The following is a 10,317-nucleotide window of genomic DNA, read 5'->3' on the forward strand; positions in this document are numbered from 1 at the left end:
TGGCAGAGTCTGTTAGTGCTCACCAGTATCCGTATGTGCCACTATATTTCCCAACCTCTTTTGGGTATGTTATTAGTTCTAGACAATAGAATACGTATGGAAGTGATATAAGTAACTTGCAGGCCAAGCATCTCCTGTATAGAGTATGACTTCCCCAAGCTTTTGAATCATTCTGGATAGAAGTGAAGCACTAAGAGATAAAGGATATAGAAATTAGAAGAGGCCTGGATACTTGTGTTACTGTATGGAGACAGGTTATCCAACAGAGCCATACTATCTGAACTGGTCTTTGCATGAGCAAGAAATAAATTTTATTGTACATTGTACTAAGTCACAGAGATCCTGGAGATGTTTATTTCAGCAGCCAGTGTTAATTATTCTCGCGAATATACCTCCACTACATCCCTTGCCATGTACATGAGAGAATAAATTAATAGAACAAATAAATAATGAAATACTATATAACAATTAAAATAAATGAACTGTATGAAGCAACAATATGCAAAAAAATCACATAACCATAATATTGACCAAAAAGAAGAGCATCAGAAACAAATAAATACTGTATGACAATGTATTTAAAGTTAAGAACAGGCAAGACAATTCTATAATGTTTGGAAATGCATGCTAAATTAGTAAAATCATAAAGATAATAAGGATGTGATTACCATGGTAATCAGAATAGGTAGTTATTACTTCTGTGGGAGGGAACGTTATTATTGGAAGAAGACACAGAATATTTTGAGAGTTCAATAATGTTCTGTCTTGCCCACTATGGTGGTTCTATGGATGTTCACTTTAATCACTTGATAAAATCTACAAGAACGACTCACAGCTTCCAGTAATGATGAAGTCAGTTGTATTGGACTAGCCCTCCTGCTGATAATAATTATAAACTCTGAAGAAAATGTAAACCATTTAAAAACCGCTGGAGAGTGACCAAAGGCTGGAAGACAACAGAGGGGACTTGACACAATGGAAGGAACCACACTGGGTTATGTCTACATTTATACAAGTCTGTCTCCCCTGGGGGCACTTGCTAGTTCATTCAGTGGATAGTGGATTGAGCTCAAGGAGAAAGAGGTAACGTCACTAGACTGAGGAAGCTGGATATCAGAGAAGCTAGAATGACTAGAAATTGAGAGAATTAAACCCAAAAGAAGACAGAAAAGGAAGAATAAAGAGACAAGGAATGAAAGTAACAAATAGAAAACAAATAGCAAAATGATACACTGAAACCCAACCCTATTATTACATTAGTTGTAAAAAAAAAAAGAAAAAAAACTAAAATTCTGATTAAAAGAGAGAAATTGTCAGATTGGGTAAAGGAGAAGACCCAATCATTCGCTGTTTATAAAATATGCATTTCAATAGAAAGACACTGAGAAGTTTGGAGACAATATCAATGATATATAGGAAGAAATGTAGCAAGTGACTTGTTTCACCAAATTCCATCTACAATAAAATTTTTTAGTTTATTGTTTGTTGTTTGATTATTCATTTTTTTAATTTTTGATCTCACAAGTTTCTCTGTTAATGAAGATAGGATCTACTTTGAATATTTACATTCCCCCACACACAATCACACCACTACACCATCAGAGCCACCCAGAAATTCAATTTTGAAGAAGCCACCTGCTTCTTGTAAGTTGGATCTTCATTTAGTCATCTGACTATAACTGTATAAAAAATGTATTATTCTATCTCTGAACACAAAATGATATAACAGAAAGAGAAGTCAGGATTGTAAGTAGTGACCATATTTCTTTTCACTTATTACTGTTTATCTAAAATGTAACTTAAGACTGGCATATAGTAGATGCTCATCAAATTTTTTTTAATTTGATACATTTATATATTGTAATATGATTGTCATGTAGCAACAATTAGCACCTCTATCATGTTACATAATTATCATTTCTTTTTAGTGGTTGGTTGGAATAATTAGTCTCTTAGCAAGTTTGATGATTATAGTACAATATTGTCTATATTGTTTTTAAAAGAAAACTGAAGTGGCCAATTCACTTTATACAGGAAACTAAAGGATTTTTTTTGTAGTCTTGACCGCTTGGTCTGCCGATGATGGGTCAGAAAATATAGCCTAAGATAACCACTTTATGGTAATCTCTGTGGATGTTTTTTCTTTTAGTCAGTAACAGCACAATATTCCAGATGAGGAATTGGGCAAAGTCATTTTAAAACTCTTTTATTAAATCCTTTTCAGGCAAAGCCATTTCCCTTAGCTTTATTTCTTGTTTTCACAGACTAGCTTTCTCCTTTCTCCATTCTCCCAGGGAAACTCCTTCCTTGCCCAGCAAGAGTGGTCACGAAAACTTGTTCAGACATTTTTGGTGCCTTCTTCAAGTCTGTGCAGATCTTACATTCTCTTAGTCCTCTGTATTATTATTAATCTTTTAGTTATCACAGTCCAAACTTATGATCCTTCCTTCATCAAAGTCTTTGTTGAAGCCAATTTTAGTCTCCTTCTTTTGTGACCAGGTGCCAAGTGAGCCATACTTACTTCTTGGCTTTCAAATGCATAATTTTAGCTTATTTCATTTTTAATGAATTTACATTACAGTGAAGTAAAAATATTTAGAGACAAAATGCTCTAAGGATGAGTGAAGGTCAAGTTTTAAGTAGGAATCTGCAAATACAGGGTACCAATGTCTCAAGCGTGTAAAGGAAAAAAGAGACAATTGCTTTCTAAGTGATGAGGTGTTGTGGTGAAACTAGGCCACCATCCCAGAGCCCAGGGCAGCTGTGCCTTGTCCAAACTGAGGAGATATTGACTGAACTCCTCATGGAGCCATCCTTTACTCCTTCTTGATTTCTCTCTAAATTCTGCAGGGTGCCACTCTTCTCCAAGGGATTCCTAGCATTCTGCTCTTTTTTCTTCAGAAGTGTAAGCTTTGTGTTGTCATCCTAGAACAGAAGCCAAGGCCTTCACTTCCACAGCTGTGTTCACATCCAGTTACCTCACACTTTTCTCCTGGGAAAGGGATCACTGGCCCCTTCTCCTATCAAGCAGTCACTTTTACTCGTAATTTTGGTTTCCTAAGGAATGCAAGAAAGCAAGATATGGTGTAAGATAAAGTTATGGCCTGGAACCTTGGCATTATTAGTACCAACTCCCCAAAACTGAGCAAAACTCCAAGCAATTTTTTTTTCTCACTGTGACAGATCAGATTCTTTGTGGATGCCCTGTCCTGGATTATTATCCCCACTTGTTCACACATGTGCATTGGAAGGGATTCTCCCCATATTGCCATGTGGAGAGCTGACACATCATGAGCCACCAGGAAGAAGAGAGGATGCAGGAATTGCAACAGCTCTGAGCTGGAGACCTTCTATATGGACCTTCTGTACTAATTTATAAGTATGAAGGGCTGAATGTTCTTGCATGTAAAGGGTAATAAAGGTGGTGAAGATACACACAGAGAGAGACATAAAGAAGAAAGAAAGCAGATTTTCCAGTCAGGCATCTAGGCAGTGGCTTTGGCTTTAGTTTCTGTCACCACATTTCTTGTATTGTGCTTAACTTTGAAGACGTTTAATCTTGATGCTAATAGTATATCATTAGCAAAATAGCTTTTGGTATTCTTATCAGATCTGAAAATAAAAAATGATCTTATTAAACCACAAGAAAATTATTTGAGACTGATAAGTGTTAATATACAAGAATTGTCTGTAAATCTTCAATTAAAAGCAGCAGATACAATTAGGGAGCAAGAAATAGAGATTAACAGTTTACAGGAGCTTACAGGAAAAATTCACAACCATAAAAACCGTGAAGTGCTCAGAGGCATCGATTATATGAGAGATGCAAACTCAGTGTGACAATACTTTACAACTCTAACACTGCTAAGCTTGATAGTGCCACAGAGAGTCAGGCTTTTGTGGATATTCAATTTTGTTGGAAATGCTGCATTCATTCTGGATACCAATCTGGTACCAATCAACCCCATCAACATATATGCATAACATATTCTCTAACTATTATGTTGCTTGGGATATATCTAGGGAAAATTTCACACATGTCCCTGAAGGGATGTGTATGAAGGTGTTTGGGCAGAGTCACTTGTTTCAAGAACTAAGAGGGCAGCTTCTTGGGAGCATAAAAAGGCAAAATTTGGCAGATGCACAGCATAAGGTATTGCTCAGCTTTTAAAGGACATATAAATAAAATAATGATGGTTATGGAAAAAATCAGTAATAAAATGATAGGTATATAAAATATACTTTATGTAATACAAAATAAGATATGAACAAAATATTACATACTCTATAAGAAAATATGATAAAAATGTAAACATTTAATACATTAGAATGGTTTCCTATGAAGAAGAATGATACAGGGAATAGAATATGTAGATGAAAAGAAATTAATCAACTGATTAAGAGAATCTCTACACAAACCCATTTACAGACTAGGTAATCTAAAAATCTAGCAGAAATACTGTGGAGTGTTGAAAATAATTGGTGAGCTCTGTGATGCATTATTTTTTAAAATGAAAATTCTACTTCCACCCAGGAAGGATTAACAGTTAGGGGAGTTGCCCTCTGTCTATACAAAAATTAGAAAACCAGAAAAAATTATATAAAATAGCCATTAGAAAACAGACTTTAGGAAACAGGCAGTGCAGGATTGTGATATTTGAGGGAAGGGAAATAGAGAAGGTGAGTCCTGTGAGTGCACCAGTCAAGAGAACTTTGAAGAAGAAAAGATAATGGTATTTATCATACTAGGTATCAAGACGTATTAGAAAACTCGTTTCATTAAGAGGATGCATTGCTGATGCAGAGTTAAACAAATAAAACATGTAATGGAATAGAGAATTCAGAAATCATCAACACGTGTAAATTTAATACATGACAAAAGTAATTTACTAAGAAATTTATACAGGAATACATAAGGGTCAGAGTCTGTGAAACCATCACACCCCATTTCATTGCCTAACCTGCCAGACGTGTGACTTACATCATAATACAAGGAATGTGTAGTGCACAATATTCTATATATGATTAATCGTGACACCAGCTGATTGTAGTGAAAGGATACACCATTACCAAATTGTTGTTCAAGTTGAAGAGGGGGAAAACCCCCCATGTCACATGACATGGTTTAAGAAATAACTTTATTGGGGGATTATGAACCCAGGCTCAGCAATCAAAGGCAGAAGTTAACCAATTCTCCCTTCATATCATGTGGAAGCATGCCAGGTGCAGGCACTGCTGGAAATGCAGTGGGTCTGTAGCCCAGAAGAAGAAATCTTATGGCAAGCAGAAGACCCTTTCAGGGGCCTTCGGTAGGGGTGGGCCAGATTACTAGATACTAAGCATTCTGGATTTAAGGTATGAGGTGTTTATAATACAATAGTAAGACCCATGCTGTAGAATAGTACATAATTTTCTGGGAGGATACTTGAAGCTAGGCACCAGTTGAGGGAATTAAGGAAGGAGCGTTCTAGTACGGAAAGCAGACCTATTTTTTTTGGCTCTATCTCCATTTGTTCAGTTAAAGGTGGGGGCAGGGGGAGGAGAGAATAACCTACTGATCCTTGTTTTGGATCAAAATTAGTTCTAAGCAACCTCATCCATCATTCATTTAAAAGCAAATTAAATTTTAATTAAGTTCTTAGAGCTGAAGCCTCATGCCACGAATGAGCGCTTTTTGGGTTAGAGGGTAGAGGCAAAAGGGGAGACTTGGGTCTCGAGCTTCACCAGCTAGAAAATAGGGGCGTTTTCAAGAGTACGCTGCTGAATTCTTGCGGGCACAGTTTGGAAGGCCTGCCGGCAATTCTCAAGCAAAGGCCGGGAGAACAGCCAGTTGGAAACTGTTTTTCATAACAAAGATACAGTTACTAGTATTCATGTAATATTTAAGTTGTAGTACATACGTCCATTCTCTTTCCCTTTATTTGGTCATGGAGCCACTGTAGACACACGTGGGAAAGCTTTTGAAGATACTCCTCAGGCGTAAACACCAGAAAGTAGTAATGAACCGCAGTGAGAAGTGTGGTGACGTGGAAATCGCTTCCTGTGCAGAAAACGTCCAATTCTTACAGGAACAGCGAAGTTATTAGCATGGGTATCCATCCACTTGACGTCAAAATATATACGACTCTGGCGGGACTCGAACCCGCAACCTTTGAATCTCTTTGTCTATGCTAGAAGTCCAATGCGCTATCCATTGCGCCACAGAGCCTGTTTAAGCTTGAGGCGTGGCTGGAGCCCCAAGATCACTGACTATTTGGTTATCAATACATTTCGTGGAAGTTTATTCTGTTCCAATCACCGCGAAAGCTCAAGAAACACAAAAGCAAATAAGATAATGTAAGAGACACGCCATACCCAACAAGGGGGCGTCTCTGAGCCTTCCAGTGACTTATCAATTCGTTTCCATGAGACAAGGAACAGTTTGACCAAGGATCAAAAACCACATCTCACTTCATCTGGTCTCTCCAATTCCACGATGGGGACCGTTGGCTTCCCAACAATGGAATTTGAGGAACTTCCAGCAAGTGGCGTTGGGAGAGATTTTTAACACTTAGGCGGGTCCCACCGCTCCCTTTCCTCTGACTCCATTCTAGAGTTCTCTTTCGCGAAAGGGAGGCCCTTCTTGTCCGTTCCTGTGTTCTTTTTGAAAAAGATAGCTTCCATATGTTGTTTTTCAATGGGCTCATGGAACAAAGGAGGACCTTGCGACGTAAACCCACTGTCGACCTCTTTCTCGAAGCAGAGGGCTAAGGGTCTTAAATGCATCCGGGTAGCTTTGGAAATATCCCAGGTTTTCTAATTCAGGAATTTTCTTTTGGTGACTCTTTGGACTGAGATGCAAAAGACGCCTTTTTCTTTGCTGCCACTTTTCTGTGAGACCGTGTGGTCCAGCCGCAGTGGCTCCTTTAGCGACTGTCGATAAAGTGGGTTGATGTCTTTGCAGACAGAAAGGGATGAATTATAGGTGAAGTCGTTGAAGGTGAAACTCAAGTGTGAGAGAGTCCAAGAGTTGTAGACGCGGAAGAGGCGAGCGGTTGTGATCTGAGCAACAGGAGGGGAGTTGTGGAGGGAAGAGAGGAAATCTCAGGTGACTCCTACTAAACGACGACTTAGGGCAATATGACAGAAACGAATACGACCCTCACAGAAGTGGGATTCAAGCCCACTCCTCCACGCAGAGACCGGAATCTTCGGAGTCGGGACCCAAAAGACCCTTTAACCACCCTCACATTCTAGTCATTCATAACGAGTGCGGGAAAGGAACTTCTGGCCTTCGACCCCTGGTCTCATCTCCACGTAGCACCCAGAAGAGAAAATAATTAATTCTGAAACTTACAGAACAAAACACGAGTTCTGAACTGACGGTCTGCAAAAACCAAAGCAGAAAGGATGAATGTCAGACCAGAGCTGAAGGTTGAGTTTAGAGAAAAAGTTCTTGCTGCCCTAGAGCCTAGGAGCCAGGTATTGAAGGCGGTTTCGGTTCACACCCGTCTCCCACTCTCCAGCCCCTCCTCTCTGCCCCAGTTGCTTTCCCTGCGCTCGGTTTCTTCCAGGGACCACTCCTTCCAGCACTTCTTTAGTTTCTGGGCGGGACTTCAGGAAACCAAAGGAATGAGAAGGTGGTAGGTAGATCTGGTCAGTTCCTGGCTGTGGAGAACTTTTTCAGCCAGTTGACTGCAGTGTTCTTCCTCCCACAAGTTAATTTAAGAATGAAGATAGGTGGAGAGGGCGCCCGTGAGAAATGCTGAAGGCTCCTTGTACTATTCTCTCTCAGCATTTTAACTGGCCCCTAAGGCAGAAGTACTGGGTATCGTTTCACACTTCTTTGTTCCTTTATTCCTCCCTTCCCATCGTCCCCACAACGTCTTCCCTCAATTTTCTCTCAATTTTCTTCACCTTCTGGATTTCCTCTTCCTTCCCTCTTGTACTTTCTCTCCTTCATTTTTCCTGTTGGCCAAAGGAAAAGGATGAGAAGAAAAGAAATATAATGTGACATATAGCACATGGCATAGAATATGAGGTACATGAGAGTAAGAATTAGAGGCAACCTCTATGCCTTGGTAACCACTTGGTAAACACTTCTGAAGAGTAAGTGATTTCTTTTCTATTTTCTATCTAGGTGAAGGTGAGTGGTTTTCATCCACTGTTCACTCTGCATACTGTAGCATAGTAACTCTCCCTACTTAATAGCTTTCAAGACTTTTATTATTTATTGTAGAAAATCCAAACATTTTAAATAATAATTGTAAATCATTTATTACAGTCTATTGTCTATATGGACAACAATCAGTAGGTAGCTGAAATTTTTTGTTTTACTTGTCTGTAATATTTTGGTCCTGCAGTAGATGGTGTGAAATATTATTAGAAAGCAAAGTAGAAGAGCAGTGGTCGTGGATGGTTGTTGGCTGAGTGGATATAGATGGGTTGAATTCAGACTCACCTCCTGTTAGCTACTTGTTATTCAAGTTTATTCTGCTTCTTGGGGCCTCTTTCTTCCATCAATAAAATGGGGATAATTCCCACCTCAAGGTTTTGCAAATATAAAAAAGAGCATAAACATGCAAATTGGCTAGAGCACAGGTGGCTCAAAGCACATATTCAGCAAGTTATTAGCCTTCAAGCGTCCATTTATTGAGTTTGCATTCAAGCCTCCCCGTGGTTTGAATTTCACCCGACTCTATATCCTTCTCAGTCTTTACACTACATTCCAGGAACATTGAAAAACATCCCATAACTCCTTCACCTTGTGAAAAATTGTTTTTCCATTTTTGCCCACCAAAATATTTCTAAATTGCCAAATCCAGTTCTGTCATACATATCCTATGTGTTTCAATTTCTGATGTACCAGGCAGGAATTCTCTCTCCTTCTTTTGAAACCCCTCCCCAAATTGCTGCTGTCAATTATTTTATATCCCATATAAGCTGCTACGGACCATCTCAAGTCCGTTGGGAAGATCAAATCTGACAATCCAGAGATATAGCCAAAGACACTGTAGACTGCTTAATATAACTAATTGAGATAAGTCTATATATGTTTCTTTTTAGAGAATTTTAAAGCTTTCAACTAAAAGGAGCTCTCTTTTTTTGGTGGAAAGCTGTAAAAATGTACATGTCATTAATTTTATCTCTGCAGTAAAAAAAAAGTGTTCAATTGAAGGATTCCTTAACAAAAAGTAAGATGCCTTAGGCTATAGGGTAGTTCCTTTCTTACTTCAAGCAGCTTGGTAAGGCAGATATCTGTAACAAGCCCAAAACCTAGTGGTCAATAGAATGAAATTTTCTTTCATTCCTCTTATTGCCTCTTATCTCAGTAATATAAAAAATCCACCTGAGAACATGTTTTTGAATAAATTATTTGATACTTAGACACTATTTTTATTTTAAAGTCCTCTAGGCCATTTCTCTGTCATTGACTATTTTGATTATGTACCCACATTCTCAAAATACTTTGGGGAATTTCCCAATGTATATCATGTAAAATCCAAACAGCTCGATTTGGATTTTAATGCAAGACTCTGTGTTATCTGGCGTTTATTTGTCTGCACAACTATGATGATCTACCACTGTTTCTTCTAAATTGTGCAGTCCATCCTGGGCAAACTACTTTGGTTTTCTGAAAACTCAGCTCTCTCAGATCCCAGACTTTGTGTGACAGCAAACTTTTCTTTCCACCAATCATTCCCTCTCCTATGATTCCTGGGCCTATAAATTATGCCATTGCCTCACTGATAGTACCTTCCACACTGAGGAAGGTACTGGGCCCTGACCAGTACTAAACTCTGTCATCCTTGTTCACAGGACAGGATATTCTTTTTTTTTGGCAGGCTCAGAAAATTGATGTGCTGCTTCCAGACTGCTGTGATAATTGACTGAATGACAACGGACATCTTTGAGAATCAAATTTGTTTTTCCCAATAGGCTTGGGATACACAGACTTAATAGCCACCTGTGTTTGTGCAGACATTATCCATGATCAGTGATCCATCTTCTTCAATCTGAACATGGGGAGCATATTGAGAGGCTGATGCTATTAGTCACAGAGTAGATCAATGTCCTAAATCTCCTGAATAACAAATTCTTCACTCAAAATTAACATCTCTGATGTCGAAACTACCCAAAGTTCTAACTGGGTTATCCCTTAACAACCAGTCAGCAGAGTTGGAACCTCTGCGGCAACCCCAAAGAATTTTCAGTCCGTTACCCACCCTATCCAGCTTCTACAGTATCTTAACTCTTATGAAAGTTCGTGGTAGGCGTCCCGCTGTCCACCGGGCTAAAGTGAGATAATAGTGGGTGTGACAGATGTCTGCTGTGTGG

The 10,317-nt window shown here is 38.9% G+C and overlaps 1 non-coding gene across 1 annotated transcript; it reads right to left on the reverse strand.

Moving 5' to 3' along the window:
• Positions 1 to 6,121: 6,121 nt before the first annotated feature.
• On the reverse strand, positions 6,122 to 6,208 carry TRNAR-UCU (transfer RNA arginine (anticodon UCU)). The gene is given in 2 exon segments: positions 6,122 to 6,157; positions 6,172 to 6,208. It is a non-coding gene; the product is annotated as a tRNA-Arg (tRNA).
• Between the last annotated feature and the right edge of the window lie 4,109 nt (positions 6,209 to 10,317).

This window comes from Diceros bicornis, chromosome 14 (assembly GCF_020826845.1).
Source record: "Diceros bicornis minor isolate mBicDic1 chromosome 14, mDicBic1.mat.cur, whole genome shotgun sequence".
Taxonomy (NCBI): domain Eukaryota; kingdom Metazoa; phylum Chordata; class Mammalia; order Perissodactyla; family Rhinocerotidae; genus Diceros; species Diceros bicornis.